A 21,258-nucleotide genomic window follows, 5' to 3' on the forward strand; every position below is an offset into this window, starting at 1 on the left:
ACAAAGTTAAACATAACAGTGATGGAAGCATAAACAGGTACGAGGCTAGATTGGTAGCCAAAGGATATGCGCAGACATATGGGATTGATTATGAGGAAACTTTCAGCCCAGTTGCCAAGATGGCAATGGTGAGAGTTGTGATAGCAGTGGCTGCGTCAAAGCAATGGTCTTTACATCAGATGGATGTAAAGAATGCATTCTTGCATGGGGATTTGCAAGAAGAGGTGTATATGTTGCAGCCACCTGGTTATGAGGATGAGGGTCACCCCAAGCATCTTTGCAAGTTGAAGAAAGCCTTGTATGGCTTAAAGCAAGCACCAAGAGCATGGTCTGACAAGATTTCTGAATATCTTGTCACTATTGGCTTTCATGTAGCCAATGCAGATTTCTCATTGTATGTGAGACATGGTGATAGAGGAGTTGTGCTTGTTGTCATCTATGTAGATGACTTGATCATTACGGGGGACCATGATGCAGAGATCTTTGATGTAAAGATCTTGCTAAGACAGAAGTTTGAGATGAAGGATCTGGGGGAGCTCAGATATTTCTTGGGCATTGAGGTGATTAGGTCACCACATGGTATTGGATTACTGCAGAGACAGTATGGCTTGGACATGTTGTCCAAGTATGGTATGACAGGCTGTAAGCCTATTTCTGTGCCATTGGATCAGAATGGCAAATTGAGTGCAGATTCAGGAGAGATCTTGGAGGATCCTACTATGTACAGACGCATAGTAGGAAGTTTGATCTACATGACGATCACCAGACCAGATTTGAGCTATGCTGTTGGGTTGGTGAGTCAATTTATGCAGGTTCCACAGAAATCGCATTTGGATGCAGTGAGACGCATACTGAGGTATGTGAGGTCTACTTTGCACTGTGGACTATTCTATGAGACTGGGACAGAGATATGTGTACATGGGTACACAGATGCTGATTGGGCTGGTAGTATCTCAGATAGAAAATCTACCAGTGGATTCATGTTTTCTTTGGGGAGTGGTGCTGTGACTTGGAGCAGCAAGAAGCAGCCTACGGTTGTTCTATCGAGTACAGAGGCCGAGTACAGAGGAGTTGCTATGGCAGCATGTGAGGTAACTTGGTTGAGAAAGCTACTTGCAGATTTGGGTCTATCAGTGGATAGACAAGTTGTCATTTTCTATGACAACATTAGCAGTATACAGTTGGCCAGGAACCCAGTCTTTCATGCTCGTACGAAGCACATAGAGGTCCACTACCACTTCGTCAGAGAGAAGGTCTTGGCAGGAGACCTTGACCTTGTTTATGTCAGCACAGAGGATCAGGTAGCTGACATCTTCACCAAAGCATTGGGTACAGAGAAGCTCCGCAGATTCAGGGCTTTGCTTGGTGTACATGAGATGGAGTTGAGCTCGAGGGGGAGTGTTGAGATATCGAGCTCGTCTAGTGAGGCGGTGGCCACTGATGACCGGCCTGGGGGATAGGCCCCACACTTACACCACTGGCATGGTTGGTGAGATCATGGGAGATATGCGGCCAGTGGGATGACAGGCTGTGTGACAGCCATTCTAGAGACTGGCATAGTTATAGCTCCAGCTCATTTAGTCGGGTTCACACTATAGAGAACCCGTGTATGTATTGGTTGAGTACTTTTCATATTATGTGTACTCTTATCTTTGTATATGGTGTGTTGAGTGTTGAGTGAAGAAGAAGAAGATTTTCAGCCTCTCACCTTGTGTGTTCTCTATTAGGGTTTGTGAGTGTGTGTGTGTGCTTGCAAGAGCTCAAGCTCTCTTCCCCCCTGCATCTTTTCACCAGCTACATTCAATCGCTTAATGCAGGACATTCTCAGTGAATACTTGGATGATTTTGTTCTTGTTTTCTTTGATGATTTTCTGATTTACTCAAAGAATGCAGCTGACCATGAAACTCATGTTGTCAGAAAAGTTCTTGAGATTCTAAGGAAGCACCAACTCTTTGCAAAAAAGAGCAAATGCACTCTCTGTCAACCATGTTGAATACTTGGGCTTTTTGGTATCCAAAGATAGAATTTCCAGATTTTGCTAAAGTCCAAGCAGTCATCATAGATTGGCGTGAACCAAAAACAGTGAAAGAAGTCAGGGGATTCTTGGGATTGACTGGTTGGTATAGAATTTTTATACCAAAGTATGCTCTCATAGCTTCCTCCCTGACTAATCTTCTCAAGAAGAATATTCCGTTTCAATGGTCTGCCAGGTACCAGAGTGCTTTTGATAAGCTGAAGACCAATCCCATTCTAAAGCTGGGGGATTTCTCTCTACCCTTTGAGGTAGTAACTAATGCCAGTGGTTTTGCCCTAGGAGGTGCACTCATGCAGGAAGGTCATGCAGTGGCCTATGAATCCCGAAAACTCAGAACGCATGAGAGAAATTATGCTATCCACGACCTGGAACTACTTTCACTAGTATATGCCCTGAAGTTGTGGAGACATTACCTACTGGGTCAAAGATTGATGACAGACTATGCATTCCCAATGATGAGGGAACTAATTGCAGGCTATGCATTCCCAATGATGAGGGAACTAAGGGTCAAATTTTGAATGAAGCCCATGACAACCTTATTGCAGGGCATCCAGGTTTTATCAAAACCTACATGTCTATGAAGAAAAGCTTCTTTTGGCTTGGTCTAAAAAAGGATATGCTTAATCATGTACGTTAATGTCTAACTTGTCAAAAAGTCAAGGCCGAGAGAGTAAAAATGCATGGGAAGTTATATCCATTAGATGAAGTGGGCATGTATTAGTATGGATTTTATTACTGGATTACCTTCAGTGCAATCAGGTTACAACTCCATCTTTGTGGTAGTTGATAGACTAAACAAAGTTGTCCATCTGATTCCAGTTAAAGAAACCTACATTGTAGTGGATGTGACCAGAGTGTTCCTCAAGGAAATCTTTAGATTGCATGGCCTACAGGAGAATAGTAAGTGATCGAGATCCCAAGTTCACGTCAAGATTCTGGACTGCATTTTTCAAAGCAACAGGAACTTTCTTGGATCTCAGCACAGCTTACCATCCTGAGACCGATGGCCAATCAGAAAGGGTAAACTAAGTAATCGAAGATATACTTCGGTCATGCTGTGGCAGGGAACCCAAGAAGTGGCTAAGTTATCTGCACCTAGTGGAGTTCACCTACAATGCTTCTTATCACCAAAGTATTGGGATGAGCCCTTTCAAAGCTCTATATGGACAAGATTGTTTAACTCCATTAACTTTGTCTGGCCCATTGATTAGGGTGGTCGAGATGTCCAGATAGATGCTTGATGACATGGAGCAGCAGATGCAATCAATTCACAAAGATATAAAAGCTGCCCAAGATAGACAAAAGCAGTATGCAGATAAGAAGAGATCAAATAGAAAATTCAAAGAAGCAGATATGGTCTTCATTCGAGTACACCCCAAAAGAAGTTCTCTATCTCTTGGGAAGTACAAGAAGTTATCCCCCAGATATTATGGGCCATATTTGATTATAAAGAAAGTAGGTGACTTAGCCTACGAGCTTCTTTTTCATTTTGACAACATAAACGAGCTGCTTCTTTCTAAGTCCTTTTAGTAACTTAGAAGCCTTTACTAACTGCAAACTTGGGGATCCTGAAATTCTGGTTCCTTGAACTTTATTTTCATGAAGGTCACGAAAGGAAATGGTTCTATTATGACAGTGAATGTCAGCTTGATTTTTGTGGAGCCAATCCATTCCAAGGATCCCGTCGAAAACTCCCAAAGGTATAACTCTGAAGAACTGACAGTCAGTTAAATTCCCATCTAGATTGATCAGAATACGATCTGTCTCAAGGTGAGTGAAAAGAATCTTCCCACTGGCCAATTCAACTTGCATAGATTTTCTTGATTTTTGTTCTAAGACTAGCTTACGCAAGCATCCTGGGGAAATGAAAGAATGAGTACTGCCTGAATCAATCAAAAGCTAAAAGGCTTATCTTGATACTCAGCTGGAGTATGAATCACACAGAATTGGCAATTTGGCCCTTGGTTTTTAATTACTGCATAAATCTTTTCTCTTTGGTTGTGATTGCTTCTGGCTGCTGCAGTCTGAGGCCGAACTCTTTCTCTTTGGTTGCCCCAGTTCTGGGAAGGAGTTTTGAGGCTACTCTGGATAGAGGCAGATAGCTGAGAGCTGGAGTTCTTCTGCGATTGCCCTAATTTTGACGAGATGGACTCTGATTTGACTGATAGGAAGGGGCTGGTCTCTGCACTCTCGATCCTTGACTGATAGGAAGGGGCTGGTCTCTGCACTCTCGGTCCTTGACGTCCCTGTCCCCTTCACATGTCCCCTTCACATGGCATGAGTCAGGCAGTCTTTCAGTTGGTGACCAAAACCCTGACATCCAAAACACCGGTTCTCACTTCTGAGCTCATCCCTCTAAATCCTTGAAAGAGGTGGGGGGGCTCCTGAGAAAGTGTTCTGTGGGAAGGGTCTTCCTTCACTTCTGAATCTCCTAGTATCCTGATTCTGATTTGGGCCCTACTACCTCTTTGGGGGAGGAAAGTTTGACGTACTTCCCAGGGTTTGGAATCTTTTAAAGTTAGAGGGTGCAAGCTTTGGCAGGACCTTAACAACAAAGGCTTTGGCAAAGTCCTTTGCCATTCTTACAGCTTCGGCCATTGAGATAGGTTTGGCATTCTTCACTAAGGTGTCCAATGGCTTATTCATTCCTCGAATGAATCTGGCCATTAGCTGCTCTTCATCCAATTGCGGGGAATATTTGAGGAGAAGGGCAAAAGCTTGATGGTACTCTTCAATTGTCCGGCTATCCTACTTTAGTTCCAAGAACTCATTCATTTTAGTTTCAAGGAAGCCCGAAGGACAAAACCTCTTTCTGAGTGAGGTAAGCTTTAAGATCAGTCCAGGTTTGGGTATTCTGATCGAGACGGTTAGTCTCGCAGTGATTCCTCCAAGCAACCCTGGCCGTCTCCACAATCTTTAACCTGGCGAGAGCCATCTTGCTTCTAGTATTCTTCCATAGCCTCAATCCACTTCTCCACTACGTCACCTAACTGCTCCCCTTCACCCTTAAAGGGACTAGGTTGGGATCTGTGCAGGGCTTTTCGAACATCCGGATCTAACTCTCTGTCACATCGGTTAGAGGATCCGGTTGCCTTGCAGCACGGGCCGCGTGCCTCATAATTCTAACAAAATGAGATTTTCGTCAACTTAACTTTGATAATAGATTTATGATTATTTAATTTTTACGATTTATTCTTTAAATAGATAATTATTTCATCATACTTCATGAAACAAGATTTACTCTGATAATTTTATTAACCATATTCACAATCATGAAAATAATTTAGAATTTTTTTGTAAAACATCGTTTATTATCAAAAGTTTTTGATATATACATAGAGCATCACAGCTCCCAAAATCATTGCCTCAATCGCATACGCATAAAGAAGCAAAACTGTGAAGGAGACATACCATGGTACACACGATTCATTACAGAAAGAGGTGCTGTAATTCTACTTCTAGGGATAAAGCGGCTAAGAAGCCTAAAAACTCGGCATGGAATTCTAAAGTTCCTGGGTGAATGATCAAAGAGTTGTACATGCTGAACAACAAGCCCTCCCTAGCCTTATCAAAATCATGGCTAAGGAAATATTTTGCCTGAGCCTTTGACGCTGACTGAAACTAACATTAATACATCGTCCTCCAAAGAACCACATATACCGACGTCGCTCAATAGGATCAGGAAAGTAAAGACTCTCAAAATGATGTGCGAGTCTCACTCTGCTTACTCGGGTAGCAGAGTTGATGAGGTGCTCGAATGCAAAGGCTATCATATCCTGACTCTAGGAGAGTTCAGGAATGCCAGATAGATTTGGGGTATCCATCTATAAATTTCCAATTCAATTTATGAGTTTTCAATTTTTGAAGTTCATTCAACATAATATTAACAAGTGAAAACATTATTTCCTAGATTTACTTTAAAATGTTAAGCAATTTCTGTTGTTGTTACGTAAATTTACAACAGCACTCTGATACCAACTGTGAGATCCCATTGCCCCCTCCGCACACCGCGGAAGCAACTCCCTCATGCACGAGGTAGGGTTTCCCACTCTTCGGTGGGTGATTTGAGTGAATTTTTTTGAACTGGTCACATCGTCTTTTCTTGAAAACTGACGAAGGAGTTATGTCTTGGTCATAGTCTAATTTAGGGTTTAAGTCTAGAAAGGTTCTCCTAAACTATCTTTCTCGAAGGGTAATATTTCAATTACTACTTCATTGAATTTCATTCATTGAGTATTTTGCTTAACTGAATTTAAAACTAATCATGAATTCCTATGAGGAATAAATTAATCATTTATCTAAAATTTCGACTTCGATAGTTTTTTTTGAATTTTCTCATTACTATCCTAGAGAATATGAAATGGTAGAATTTTCTCTCATAGATTTACTTTATTCATTTACCAATATTCATGGGATTTAAACATAGGATTAAAGAGAACTCTTATTTTGATATAAAAATTCTGTATGCATCTATTTTGATGAAAGTAACACTTTTATAATTAAAAAAATTCTTTTATGCATCATTTTATGCATAAAAATCAATATTGGTGAAAGTAACACTTTTATAATTAAAAAAAATTCTTTTATGCATCATTTTATGCATAAAAATCAATATTGGTGAAAGTAACACTTTTATAATTAAAAAAAAATATTTTATGCATCATTTTATGCATGAAAATCAATATTGATTAAAGTAACACTTTTATAATTTAAAAAAAAATCTTTTATGCATCTATTTATACATAAAAATTAATTTTGATAAAAGTAACACTTTTATAATAAAAAAATTCTTTTATGCATAAAAATCAATATTGGTGAAAGTAACACTTTTATAATAGAAACAAATTCTTTTATGCATCATCTTATGCATAAAAATCAATATTGGTGAAAGTAACACTTTTATAATAAAAAAATTCTTTTATGCATCTATTTATACATAAAAATCAATTTTGATGAAAGTAACACTTTTATAAAAAAATCTTTTATACATCATTTTATGCATAAAAATCAATATTGGTGAAAGTAACACTTTTATAATTAAAAAAATAAAAAAATATATTTTATGCATAAAAATTAATATTGGTAAAAGTAACACTTTTATAATAAAAAAAATTCTTTTATGCATCAAAATCAATATTGATGAAAGTAACACTTTTATAATAAAAAATTCTTTTATGCATCATTTTATGCATAAAAATCAATATTGGTGAAAGTAACACTTTTATAATTAAAAAAAATTATTTCTAATATGCATCTTTCTATGCATAGAATTTAATTCTAATAAAAATCACACTTTTATAATAAAAAAATATCCAATATGCATCTTTCTATATGCATAGAATTTAAATCTAATGAAAATCACTCTTTTATAATAAAAACATAACCCATATGCATCTTTCTTTGCATAGAATTTAAATTTTAATAGAAATAACACTTTTATAATAAAAATATTTCTACTATGCATTTTTCTATGCCTAGAATGAAAATAACACTTTTAGAATACACAAATGGTGGGGATTAATCTTTTTGAATAATAAAAGATAAAACTTATTTCACAAAATTTAAGAAAATTTCACCATAAACTCCTTTGTATGGGTGACCATTTTTTAATTTTTTCTATCCTCAAGTTACTTAAAAATTATCCCAAATGGTTTAAAGCATTCTAAACTAATCAAACTCCACTTTTAAAAGAGAAACAATATGAAAAGTTTAATTCTAATAATTTGATTACTTATCTAGGATAAAGAAAGGCTGAATGTAAGAATGAAGAGAGGGGGAAAGCCTTTCCAACAAGGCATAACATCATTTTTTCATTTTAAAGAAAATAAAAATTAGAAAACCATTAAAAGGAATAAAGAAAAAGTAGGATTTCTAACTTACTTGAATTTCTGTGAGCTTTCCTTTGGCTTGATGGTTTGAGGGATCTACGCTTGTTTGCAACAAGAGTAGGATTTCTAACTTACTTGAGTTTCTATGAGCTTTCCTTTGGCTTGATGGTTTGAGGGATCTACTCTTGTTTGCAACAAGAGTGGCCACCAATTCTTTTGAAGAGGGAAAGGTCAAAAACTAATGAATTATCAATAAATTCACTGTGCTTTGGTGGGTGGAGTAGAGTAACAGTGCATAAAACACTATTAAGCTTCTACAAAGGGGGAGGCTTCTATTTATAGGAAAAAGTGAGCTTCTAACCAAGCAAACTAATTCTAGAATTTTCCAGATCAGTTCGGTCAATTTTTGACCATTTTTGGGTGAGTTTAGCTTACTTTTTGGAACAAGACTTGAATTAGGAGAGAGGAGAGATGAAATATCTCAATATTTGAGAATTTAAAACTCTACCACACATGTGAAATAGGCGCCTCCTTCATGAGGGGGAATCCCCACTCTTGAGGTGTCAAAAATTTATTTTTTTAGTATTTCCTTTGGTCCTTAGTCCACTCTTCATCTTATGTGAGTATTTACTCATTTTTTGGGAGATTTTCTTTATTTCTTCAATTTATCTCCTCCATACATTTGGATGAATCTGATTGGCTCCTCAGAACCTTAATTTAAAATTTTTAAAAAATCTAGATCCTTAGGATAAGGCCTTTTGAACAGATTACAATTTATTTCTAATGCACCTTATGAAAATCTTTTTGAACTTCTTTTTTTTGGGGGAATTTATTTTAATAAGAAGAGATATTTTGTCATCCAAAAATATTTAAAATCTGAATAACCTCTCTCGAGAACATTTTCTCTCTCTAAGCCAAAATAGGTAGAAACAAGATCTTTTATTATTCTGAAGAGGGAATTGATTACAGGGGGAAGATACTAGACATCTTGAGGGGCTGGGGAGGAATCTTACATTGACCTCCATCCCAAGAAAGTATTGGAGAAGTGTCCTAAATCAATCATCTCAAAGGTGGGAGCTAAATCTGACTGGAGCTATTTACTCTTGGCAAGATGTGAGCCAATGATCAATAAATCATCAACATATAAGAGAATCAAGTAGAGTAAAGCATCCTGAGCAACGACGTAGAGATTGCCACTCTCTGCAAAGCATCTCTGGAATCCAAGGGACTTATACTAGCATACATCCTCTGTCTTTAGTAGTTCCAAATCAGCCATCAAAGCTCCCTACATAATAGTACATGGGTATAGGACTTTTCCATCTATTGTACCACTTAAGTAATACAATATTCTTCTCTTATATTTGTTATGTTGGAAACAGGGTTACAAAAAATACGCGCACCCGCGTGCACACACACACACACACACATAGTGGAGAAGTCCAAAGGAGCGTATAATGAGATGATGTATGTGTGATATGTATGTGTGATGTACAAAGATGATAAGTATACCCCAAGATAAGTGTATACTACCATGGTAGAAAAAACCTCCTAAAGAGGGAAAAAGTGCCCTGGCTAGTGTTACCATATTATAGTAGTGATGTGTGTGAACACACTTAGGACCGCCGGGGCACTTTTTCCCTCACTAGGAGGTTTTTTCCCCCGTGCATTGTATATACGCCCATTATCTTCTAGGGCTTGTCATCTTTCATTTTTGGCACTCATAATACACTACTGTGTTGTGCTCAAGCTTCCTCATCTTCTTGAAGTTGTGTGTGCATTCCTGCAACCCTAATTCCAACAATTGGTATCAGAGCAGGCTTCCTCCTCCCGGGCAGCATCACCGGCACCTGCCGCTTCATCTCCTCCGATTGCGACGAGGTTTCACGAGCGTCTGCAGGTTAGTATATGCCGTGGGTGAGCCCGTAGGGCTTGGTCATTTCAGAATTTTGATCTGAAGTCATTTCGCCCTCCGTTTTTGCATTCCAAGTACTGCGCAGGCAAAATCGTCCTACTGTGCAGATTTTCTGTCAAGATTAAAATCTGCAGGACAGGTGCCCATTCGTCTGTTTTGGGCTGTGCTACATAGCACAGGTCGATTTTATACAGGTTTACCTCTTACAGACAGCATTTACATCTAGTAGTACAGTCATTGGCCATGGCTGACAACAATGATGTATTCCGCATGTTGGCTACTGAGGATAAGTTGGATGGCACCAACTATCCATTGTGGGCATATATGATGCGACATGTATTGGTAGCAAAGGGGTTATGGAACATTGTGCAGGGTATTGATGCACGTCCTATTGTGGCTGGGAATGCTGCAAACACATCAGAAACAGGTACTGTTGATGATGGTGCAGGCACAAGTGCTGTAGCAGCTGTTCGAGAACCACCACTTTCAGCAGAGCAGATTCGTTGGGATGGTAGAGATGCGCAGGCTCATGCCTTGATTGCGCTGTCTGTCAAACGTACCATTATCCCACATATTCGCTCCTGCAGGACTTCTAAGGATGCTTGGGATGTACTTGCCACATTGTATCAAGCAAGAAATGAGGCTCGTGTTGCTTATCTCCGAAAACAGTTGGAGAGTGAGCATATGAACGAAGGTGATTCTATGGATAGCTTTTTGACAAAGATCAAGGATTTCAAAGAGCAGCTCATTTCTGCAGATGAAATCCTGTCAGACAATTCACTTGTGCAGACTGTTTTGAATGGTCTACCAGATTCTTATCAGGGTTTTGCTTCCACTCTTCGCTTGATGATGAAAGGCAATCCCAATGCCTTATCATTTGAGGAGTTAGTTTCTGTTTTGCTGCAAGAAGACCAGTCAAGGCAAAACAGGAATATTATGCGTGTCGTAGATCAAGCTTTCGTTGCTAGTCAGAGAAGCGGGAAAGGTAAAGCAGGCTTTTCTTCTAGTAAGCAGAAATCTGCAAATGCTGCGCAACCAAAGAAGGAAGACAAAGATGAGAAGAAGGGTGACAAACAGAAGACATTTTGCAAGTACTGTAAGGGAAATGATCATGTCATCAAAGCGTGTCCTAAGCTGGCTGCGAAAGAGGCTAAGAAGAAAGAGGCTAGTATGGCTGTTGCAGATGCCTCTCCTTCTAACAATGAATCTGCTAATGTTGTGCTAGATACAGAATGGGCATTCAATGCGCAGTGCAGTTATGACCCATCTTTGCATGACACATGTATGTCTGCAGTAGATTCAGATGTATGGTACTTTGACAGTGGTGCCACTAAGCATATCACCTCGCAGCGCAGTTTATTCACTTTCCTTGAGTCTGCTCCCACAGGGAATACTGTCACTTGTGCCAATAACTCCTCTTATCCCGTTAAAGGAGTTGGACAGATTGTGCTGAATGTTGCAAATGGCAACACCTTTACACTTTTTGATGCATTGTATGTGCCAGGGATCAAAAAGAATCTGCTGTCAGTCTCCGCATTTGCCAAAACAGGTTTGGTTGTAAAATTTGTGGATGACAGATGTACTGTTCATGATCTCTCTTGTGGTGACATCATTGTAGCATCTGGTTCACTATGTCGAGGGCTGTATAAGCTCAATATGGATGGCAAATGTGTAGAGGATTCAGCATGTGCTATTATGGATACGCAGGCTATTTCAAATGCAAAACTGTGGCATGCACGTTTTGGTCATCTGAATTTTGCAAGTTTGCTGCGCCTGCAGAAATCTGAAATGGTGTCTTCTTTGCCTAAGCTTGAGGCACCTGTCAAGCATGTTTGTGAGGGCTGCATATTGGGTAAAATGCAGCGTGCTTCCTTTCCCAAAGATGGATCAGTGAGAGCTGAACGCAGATTGCAGCTTGTTCACAGTGATGTTTGTGGTCCCATGCAAACTCCATCATTTGGAAACTACCTTTACTTCGTGACTTTCATTGATGATTTTACCAGGCATGCATGGGTATATCCTTTGAAGGCAAAGTCCTAAGTGTTTTTGTGCTTCAAACAGTTTTTGGTTATGGCTGAAAATGTGTCAGAAAGTAAGATGGGCACCCTCCGTTCAGATCGAGGGGGGGAGTATATGTCTTCAGAATTTAATGCATTTCTGGCTGAGCGTGGGATAAAACACCAATGTACAGTGCCGTATACACCACAGCAAAATGGTGTGGCTGAGAGAAAAAACAGGTCTCTCATGGAAATGGCAAGATGTATGGTTAAGAGTCAAAGTCTACCACATGGTTTTTGGCTTGAGGCTGTCATGTGTGCCACTTATGTACTAAACAGGTGTCCCACCAAAGCATTACAGGTTGTCACTCCATATGAGGCTTGGCATAGCCGCAAGCCATCTGTTGGCCATTTACGTGTTTTTGGTTGCCTGGCATATGCATTAGTGCCTGTGCAACATCGCAGAAAATTGGATGACAAAGCTGTCAAATGTATTTTTGTTGGATATAGTGCTGAGAGCAAAGGCTATCGTTTGTATCATCCACAGACAAAGCGCATTTTGGTTAGCCGTGATGTTGTATTTGTGGAAGATGCAGTTCAGCCCTTGGTTTCATGTACTAAGGAGACAGATATCAACTCACGTGATGTCTATGATACATTGTTGCCTCTTTTCAGTGGTGCACAGTCAAGTGCAATACCTCATGAGGCAGTTTTTCAGCCTATGCAGGTTTTAAATGATGGCACAGATCAGCCTATATCTGATGCAGATGTGCATGATGCACTTGAGGATGAGAGACAAGAGATTGAGGGCTCTAGGAACATGCCTAGATGGCTGGTGCAGACTTTGCGTGACAGCAAGTTGGATGCCCCTTTGTCTAGTCGCACTCGTTCTGGCTCTCATGGTGCCTCTTATGCGTCAGATTGTTATGCATTGGCTGTTTCTAGTATGTGCGATGAAAGTGAGCCTGTTTCATTTGATGAGGCACAAAGTTCAAAAAATTGGATGGCTGCTATGCAAGCAGAATACGATGCTATTATGAAGAATAGTACATGGTCTTTATGTGACTTGCCCCCTGGCAAGAAGGCCATTGGCACTAAGTGGGTATACAAATTGAAGCGTAAGCCTGATGGCACAGTGGATCGCCATAAGGCTAGGCTTGTTGCAAAAGGTTATGCTCAAGAGAAGGGCATTGATTTTGATGAGACTTTTGCTCCCACATGTCGTATGACCACTGTTCGTAGCATCTGTGCATTAGCAGCTCATAATGGTTGGAATGTACATCAGCTGGACATAAAGACTGCGTTCTTAAATGGAGATTTGCATGAGGAGGTGTATGTATCGCAGCCTCATGGTTTTGTTCAAAGAGGGCAGGAAAACAAAGTGTGCAGGTTAAAAAAGGCTTTATATGGTTTAAAGCAAGCTCCACGAGCTTGGTATGAAAAAATACATGCATATTTGACTGCACATGGGTTTCAGAATAGTCCAACAGAAAGCACTTTGTATGCTAAACGTGTGGATGGTGTACATCTAATCATTGCTCTCTATGTCGATGACATGCTGCTCACAGGACCAAATGAGAGTCATATTGCTGATTTTAAGGCTGATTTGAATGCCTCTTTTGAGATGTCAGATTTGGGGCATTTGCATTATTATTTGGGGATACAATTTAAGCAATGTGATGGAGGTATTGCTTTGTGTCAGACAAAGTATATTGAAACATTGTTGCGGAGATTTGGCCTTGAAGACTGCAAGCCTATTGCTACTCCAATGGAGACAGGTTTGAAGTTGAGTCTTCATGATGCTGGAGATCACTTTGATGTCACACTCTATCAGACAGCTGTTGGTTGCCTCATTTATGTATGCATTACGAGGCCAGACATTCAGTTTGCAGTCTCACAGGTGAGCAGATTTATGCATAGCCCAGGCATTAAGCATTGGCAGGTAGTGAAGCGTATCTTTCGCTATTTGAGTGGTACTCGGCATCTTGGGTTGTTTTATTCCAAGGGGGGATCATTGCCGCCAGATTTACATGCTTTTTCAGATTCTGACTGGGCTGGTTGTTATGACACACGCGTGTCCACGAGTGGTTTTTGCTTCATGCTTGGAAGCTCATGCATATCATGGTTGAGCAAGAAGCAGCCTACTGTGGCCACTTCTAGTTGTGAAGCTGAGTACAGGGCAGCTTTCACAGCTACGGTTGAGTGTGTGTGGCTCAGACGCCTTATGGCTGATTTGGGTGTTGGGCAGCCATCTGCCACCACCATCTTCACTGACAGTCAGAGCGCATTGGCAATTGCGCGGAACCCAGTGTTCCATGCTCGTACGAAGCACATTGAGGTGCACTACCATTATGTCAGGGAGAGACTCTCTGCAGGAGAGATCAGTTTGGCTTATGTGCCAACACAGGATAACCTTGCAGACCTTTTCACAAAGGCTCTGCCTCGTGAGAAGTTCGAAGCTTTTCGCAAAGCTTTGGGCTTACTCCCTTTTGTGGATTCGTCCACATAGCTAGACACTTCCCTATACATGAGTGCTAGCTCTTGTTCACCGCATCACTCCAGGGGGGATTTGTTACCATATTATAGTAGTGATGTGTGTGAACACACTTAGGACCGCCGGGGCACTTTTTCCCTCACTAGGAGGTTTTTTCCCCCGTGCATTGTATATACGCCCATTATCTTCTAGGGCTTGTCATCTTTCATTTTTGGCACTCATAATACACTACTGTGTTGTGCTCAAGCTTCCTCATCTTCTTGAAGTTGTGTGTGCATTCCTGCAACCCTAATTCCAACAGCTAGTCCTAATGTGTTCACATACATCACTATCAAATATGGCTACAAATCGCCCCCTTGGGAGTAATGATACGAATAAGGAGTAAGCTGGCACTAAAAGTACATAGATGTTTGAGACTCTTTGGACTATGAGAGAGAGTCCAGACTAATCCCCAAAGGAAAGTGAGTTCAAATCTTTGCAAAAGCTTTAAACTTCTCTCGTGAGAGAGGCTTCGTGATGAATAAATCTGCCATGTTGTACTGTGTTGGCATATAAGCCAAGCTAATTTCCCCTATGCAGCATCTCTCCCTCTGGCATAATGATAATGCACCTCAATGTACTTTATGTAAGCATAAAAAACTGGATTCCTCCTAACTACCATAGTGTTCTGATTTTCAGAAAAAAGATGGTAGTGGTTAAGGACTCGCCAATACCAAAATCAACAATAAGGCATCTCAACCAAACACACTTTACTATAAATGTAAACATTGTCCTATACTCAGCTTCACAACTAGAAGTGACCATAATGGGTTACTTCTTGCTGAGCTATGATACACATGAATCACCAAGGTAAAAGAAAAAACCTCTCATGGACACTCGTGTGTCGTAACATCTAGCACAATTTGAGTCTGTAAATGCATGTAGCTATGATTTACCCTCATTGGGATAAAACAACCCAAAGTGCTTAGTGCCCTTTAGGTAATAGAACACTTATTTGATAGAATACCAATGCTTTGTGCGTGGGCTATGCATAAATCTACTCAATACTGATTCCCCATATTGAATGTTAAGCCTAGTGTTACATAAGAACATAAGGCATCTAACAGCTTCTTGATACATGCCAACATCAAAAGGGTCACCTGCATCTTCAAGGACTAAGTCGCAAGCCAGGTTTCATAGGTCTAACACGTTTACAGTCTCCAAGATTTAACCTCTTCAATAATGTCTCTATATATTGTGTCTTAGTATAACAATTCCATCATTATGTTGCCCAAACTCAGTGCCCAAATAATAGTGCAAAGGGCCAAGATCTAACACTTTAAAAGACCACTATAAATCAACTATAAATGTAAGATTTCTTCCTCCAGCTTTTGAGGTGTAAAGGTGTAACAACCTCCCCTTTTGTTCTTGTAATTATTCCCCTCTCCGAAATAGAAGAAAGATCTTGTTTTACCCTGTTTTGGCCTAGAGAGATAATCCAAAATTGAAATATCTTTGGATATAAAAATCCTCTTAGTGTCTAAAATGTTGAGATATCGAGCTCATCTAGTGAGGCGGTGGACACTGATGACCCGCCTGGGGATAGGCCCCACACTTACACCACTGGCATGGTTGGTGAGATCATGGGTGATATGCGGCCAGTGGGATGACAGGCTGTGTGACAGCCATTCTGGCATAGTTATAGCGCTAGCTCATTTAGTTGGGTTCACACTACAGAGAATCCTAGTATGTATTTGGTTGAGTACATTTTCATATTTGTATATGGTGTGTTGAATGTTGTGTGAAGAAGAAGAAGATTTTCAGCCTCTCACCTTGTGTGTTCTCTTTTAGGGTTTTGTGAGTGTGTGTGTGCTTGCAAGAGCTCAAGCTCTCTTCTCCCCTGCATCTTTTCATGGTATCAAAGCTTGGTTCATGCTAAAGGGCTGAGGAGCTGCTGCAAGAGAAGCACAGGAAGCGGTACGAGGGTAAGAGATTCATCTACTCTTCCCTATTTGTGTTGGCGACTAGACCCTTGTCGGGAGCTCTACGGGAGGCACCGGCAAACGATCTCTGATTGAGGAGCTTTCTTCGTAGGAGTAAAGCTATAGGGCAACTATACTATCCTATCAGACTTCATTTTTCAGGCCGAAAACGCATTTCGGGTGCGTTAGGACCTCCGTTTTTTGAAAAGAAGGCGATTTCGAGCACTGCGGGGGGGTAAGTCATCGATTCTATGTAGAACTCTATTTTTAAGAACTGGAGGAAGATAGATTGGTTGTGCAGAATTGTGTGTGCTACAAGGGGGTCAAATAGTTGCCATTGGGTGTATATATGCACATTGAGGTCACTGGTTGGTGACATTTGAGTGTAGTACAGTACCGCTGTAGAAAATACAGTAGTTTTGTGTAGGACAAACTAGAGTGCTGTTTCTGGTAAATTTATGTGTCTGGCAAGATGTCAAATGATGGCATAAACCAGATTGTTGCTGAGAAGCTTGATAAGAATAACTTTCATGCTTGGAGGTTCAGGTTGACAAATTTTGTGATGGGAAAGGGTTACTGGGACTACATAGAAGGTGAGCATGAAGAGGCACCGGAGATACCAGAGATCAATTTGACTACTGCAGATGTGAAAGAGTTCAAGGATTGGAACCAAGGAGCCAGAAAAGTTATGTATTATCTCTCTATCAGTATGCAAGACACCATGATTGGGCACATATACAGGATGCCAAGTCCCCCAAGGAGGAGTGGGACACCTTGGTAAAACTCTATGAAACGAATACCAAGGCACGAAAGATACAGTTGAAGAATGAACTTCATACTGTGGAGAAAAAGAGTATGTCTGTGAATGACTATGCATTGAAGATCAAGGGTATTGTGGAATCCCTTGCATCTATTGGTGTTTCAGTAGATGATGATGATAAGGTGGAAGTCTGTCTACGTGGTCTCGGGCCACAATACAAGGCATTCAAGACGTCTATTCAGACTCTGGAAAACATTCCCAATTTTACAGATTTGGTGTCTATGTTGATTATAGAAGAGAAGAGCTTGGGTGAAGACCAACAGTCTTCACAAAACAAAAACAATTCAGAGCAAGAGGCCTTCTACACAAGTTCAGGAAGAGGATGAGGTAGAGGAGGCCATGGACACGGCCAAGGAGGTGGCCGAACAGGTAATCAGAATTATGACCAGGCAGCAGCAACAACAACAGTCCCAAAATTCACAACAACAACAACACGCAAGTGGAAGAGGCCAATTCAGAGGTAGGAGGAGTTAAAGAGGTCGTGGAAATTGGCAAAGGTAGTATAATGATACACGTGGATGCTTTTATCGTGGTAAGCCTAGACATGTGTGTAGGCTGATTGTTATAAGAAGCAGGCTGACATGCAAAATGGAGAATTGCAGTAAAACAACTATGCATCCTCGAGCAGAAACAATGAGGATAATGAAAGGTTGTTTATTATGCAACATGTTGTTAATGCCATGTCTGAAAATGTTGAAGCAACACATAAAGATGATGTATGGTATGTTGATTCAGGTGCCTCGAACCACATGACAAGTCATGGGGAGTGGTTCAAGGAGATGAAAAACCTTGAAAGACTAGGTTTTGTGGAAACAGGGGATGACACTGCTCATCCAATTGCCCATGTTGGAGATGTACCATTGTCTATGCAGGATGGAAAAGTGAAGTACCTTGCAGATGTACATGTTCTGAACATAACAAAGAATCTGGTTTTAGTTGGCCAGATGATTGAGCAAGGTTTGCAGGTTCGGCTTATTAAGAGACTAAGGTTATGTAGAAGGGGAAGAGAAGGGTGTGAGTGTGAATGGACTTAAGGTCCACTTGCTTACCTATTTAAAGGTGGAGCCATGAGGCATTTTGTATGAGAGAAAGGCCTAGCTGTATTTATAAACAACTTAATAAGCAAGATATTGTTCTTGTACTTTTTGAGTCTCTCCTCTCCACACACTTGATCTAGCATGAGCACCACGTTTTCTCAACATGGTATCAGAGCTTAGGTGATTTGAAACACTTGTGGTGTAGATTAGGTCAAAAATCTTCATTTTTCCCTTATCTTTCTTGTGTGGTGCTCAACCCTCTTTCGTTGGAGGCCTTCTACCAGCTTGTAGAGGCAACATCATGGGGAGATCTCAACTAAGGAAATGAAGAGCAGCTCTGGGCGGATGATTTCATACAGCTAATTGCAACAATTGATCCAGTGCTGCCTGCAGCATTCGTGTCTGAGTGCGTCGCCTGCTGTTTTTCCATTACTGCACTAGCCGTACAGCCATACGACGCTTGTGAGCAACCATTTTGGATGGGATTTGAGGGCTATGGTAGCCCATTGTGTCTAGTCTCTACAGCTCTAATTTGAGCTTCAATCGTCCACGGATGCGTCGGCTAGAAGCAAAAGACTAGGTGCCCCTTCTTCTTCACCTTAAAGCTTCCATTAAAGCTTCTTTTTTGGTGTTTTTTCTTGCTCATATCATCACCTCCTTTGCTCTAATCAATCAAGTGATAAAGTAAATGTTTGTTGCTGAGCTTTTTCTTGATTTTGAAGAGATTCCAACCACATGAGATATTCATAAATCTCATTCCTGTCAAGCTTCAACATCAACATCAACCTTCAAGCCTTCAAAGCTTTCAAAGTGTGCTTTTAAGCACTAATTATGTTGTTTAATACTAATTAAGCTATTAATCCAGCAAAGAGAGGTTATTGTAAAGTGTTCTTAAACACTAATAGTATTATTAAACACTAATAGTGAACTAATCACCAAAATAAGTGTTATTTTACACTAAAAATGTACTTTTTAGCACTAATTATGTTTTATACACACTAATGGTGATATTAATCATCAACCAAAGTGTTGCTTAACACTAAGGTGGTCTTAACCATCAAAGGAGGAGGTCATTTACATTAAGGAGGCTCTTCTTCATCAACATGGAGGCTGGGCACACACCATAAGTGCCACATTCAAGTCTTCATCGTCAACTCGTTTCTTCCAAGGAGAAATGGTGCAACCATGAACCAATTGTCTTCATCTCATGAGTCAAAGAGGTTGAAGATCTCTGGTTCTTTCATCAACAAACTCAATACTTGAGTTGTTTAAACTTGAACACATGTACACTAAGTGTTCATTTTCAATGTTGTTGTGTATTACCCTTGAGGCTCTTGTTTGTAAGAGGCATAGGCATGCCATAAGCTGTATGCTCTCGTTTCCCAAGCCCAAGGCATTTTATTCCGCTGCATATTCTGCACTTTCATCATATAAGATGAGTTGTAAGGTTGAGCATAGAATCCCTAAATGCTCTACCTTGTTGTTTGTCATGATTTTAAGCATCTTTTGGCATTGTTTTTGTAAGAGGCATTGGCAACATTATGAGCCATGCCCTCTCCTTCTTGAGCCAAGGATGATTAACCTTATTGGTTTGAGCATTTACCTCAACCACTTACTCACTCTCATTAACCTTGTAACTTCAAACCCTAATGGGTATCATATAACTAACATACACAAAAGTTGTTGTAATTGTGGAGTAGACACTGCCCTTGACCAATGCATAAGGCAAGTGGTAAGACCCTCCCTTTCCCTTCCACATTTAAATCTACCTCATAACCCATGGCGGAGATATGGTATTCAAGGAAGCATCAAGCATGTTGGAGGAACATCTATAAGCAAACCACTTAAGCAATGGTGGCAGCCTGCTTATGATCATTGTGTGAGAATGGTCAAGGTGGAAAGCATATGGTGGAAACAATGGCATGGATGTCTAAAACATGTCATCTACAAGAAGTCAAGCAAACACAAAGAGTGGGGTGCACCATCATTGAGGTGTACATCTTCATCGACAACAAATAAAGACTTAGATGGCATCAATGTAATAGCCTCTAAGGCTTTAGGAACACATTTGTAAATCCTAGATAACCACACCTATATTCCAAACCTTGTACGCCTAATGTTATAAAGGCATCCTATGTCCAATACCACCTATTCCATTCTTTCATAGTTGGTATTAAGGGGGGGTATTAAGAGACTAAGGTTATGTAGAAGGGGAAGAGAAGGGTGTGAGTGTGAATGGACTTAAGGTCCACTTGCTCACCTATTTAAAGGTGGAGCCATGAGGCATTTTGTATGAGAGCAAGGCCTAGTTGTATTCATAAACAACTTAATAAGCAAGATATTGTTCTTATACTTTTTGAGTCTCTCCTCTCCACACACTTGATCTAGCATGAGCACCACATTTTCTCAACATGGCTTAACCTTGATGGTTGTTATGTTGAAGACTTTAAAGACAAGTGTAGGTTGGTTGCAAAAGGCAACAGAGTGGGCAGAATGTTTACATTGAATGTAAACATGCCTGAAGTGAGTGCTGTAATATTTGCAAATGGTTCAGGAATTGTTGCAGACACAGACATTTGGCATAAAAGAATTGGACATGTGAAGGTGCAGAGAATGAAGTCTATGCAGACTAAAGGAATTGTGACAGGGTTGCCAAAGTTTAAAGTTGAAGGTATGCAGAAAATATGTGAAGCATGCCAATTTGGAAAGCAAATAAAGCATGTATTTCCACGTGATAGAAATGTGAGCAAAAATGCACTAGATGTTGTGCATTCAGATATATGGGGTCCTATGAAGACCATGTCTATGGGAGACTGTAGTAGGTATTATGTGACATTTATTGAATGTCTGTGTCTAGTGGTTCACTTGATAGACCATGGAGTGGCAGGCTACGTCATAATACCAGTCCTGTAAATGTGATTTGTACATCACATAAAGGCAAAGAGAAAGTGGTTGAGCCCCTTAGTATGCCTGACATTTCTGTAGGGCATTCTCATGTTGATGGTGGAGAGTCTAGTGGCTCAGAGATGAGCCTTGATGAGGATCTTGGGATACCAGCTATGAGAACACCTGGTGTAAAGAAGGCTATGGAAGGCATGAATGCAAAGCTGCGAAGATCTGGGAGAGTGAAGAATCGTGTGCAGAGGTTTACCTATGATGGTTATGTGGCACAT

This window comes from Cibotium barometz, chromosome 4 (genome assembly GCF_041138505.1).
Source record: "Cibotium barometz isolate CiBa-2024 chromosome 4, ASM4113850v1, whole genome shotgun sequence".
In the NCBI taxonomy this organism is placed as follows: Eukaryota; Viridiplantae; Streptophyta; class Polypodiopsida; order Cyatheales; family Cibotiaceae; genus Cibotium; species Cibotium barometz.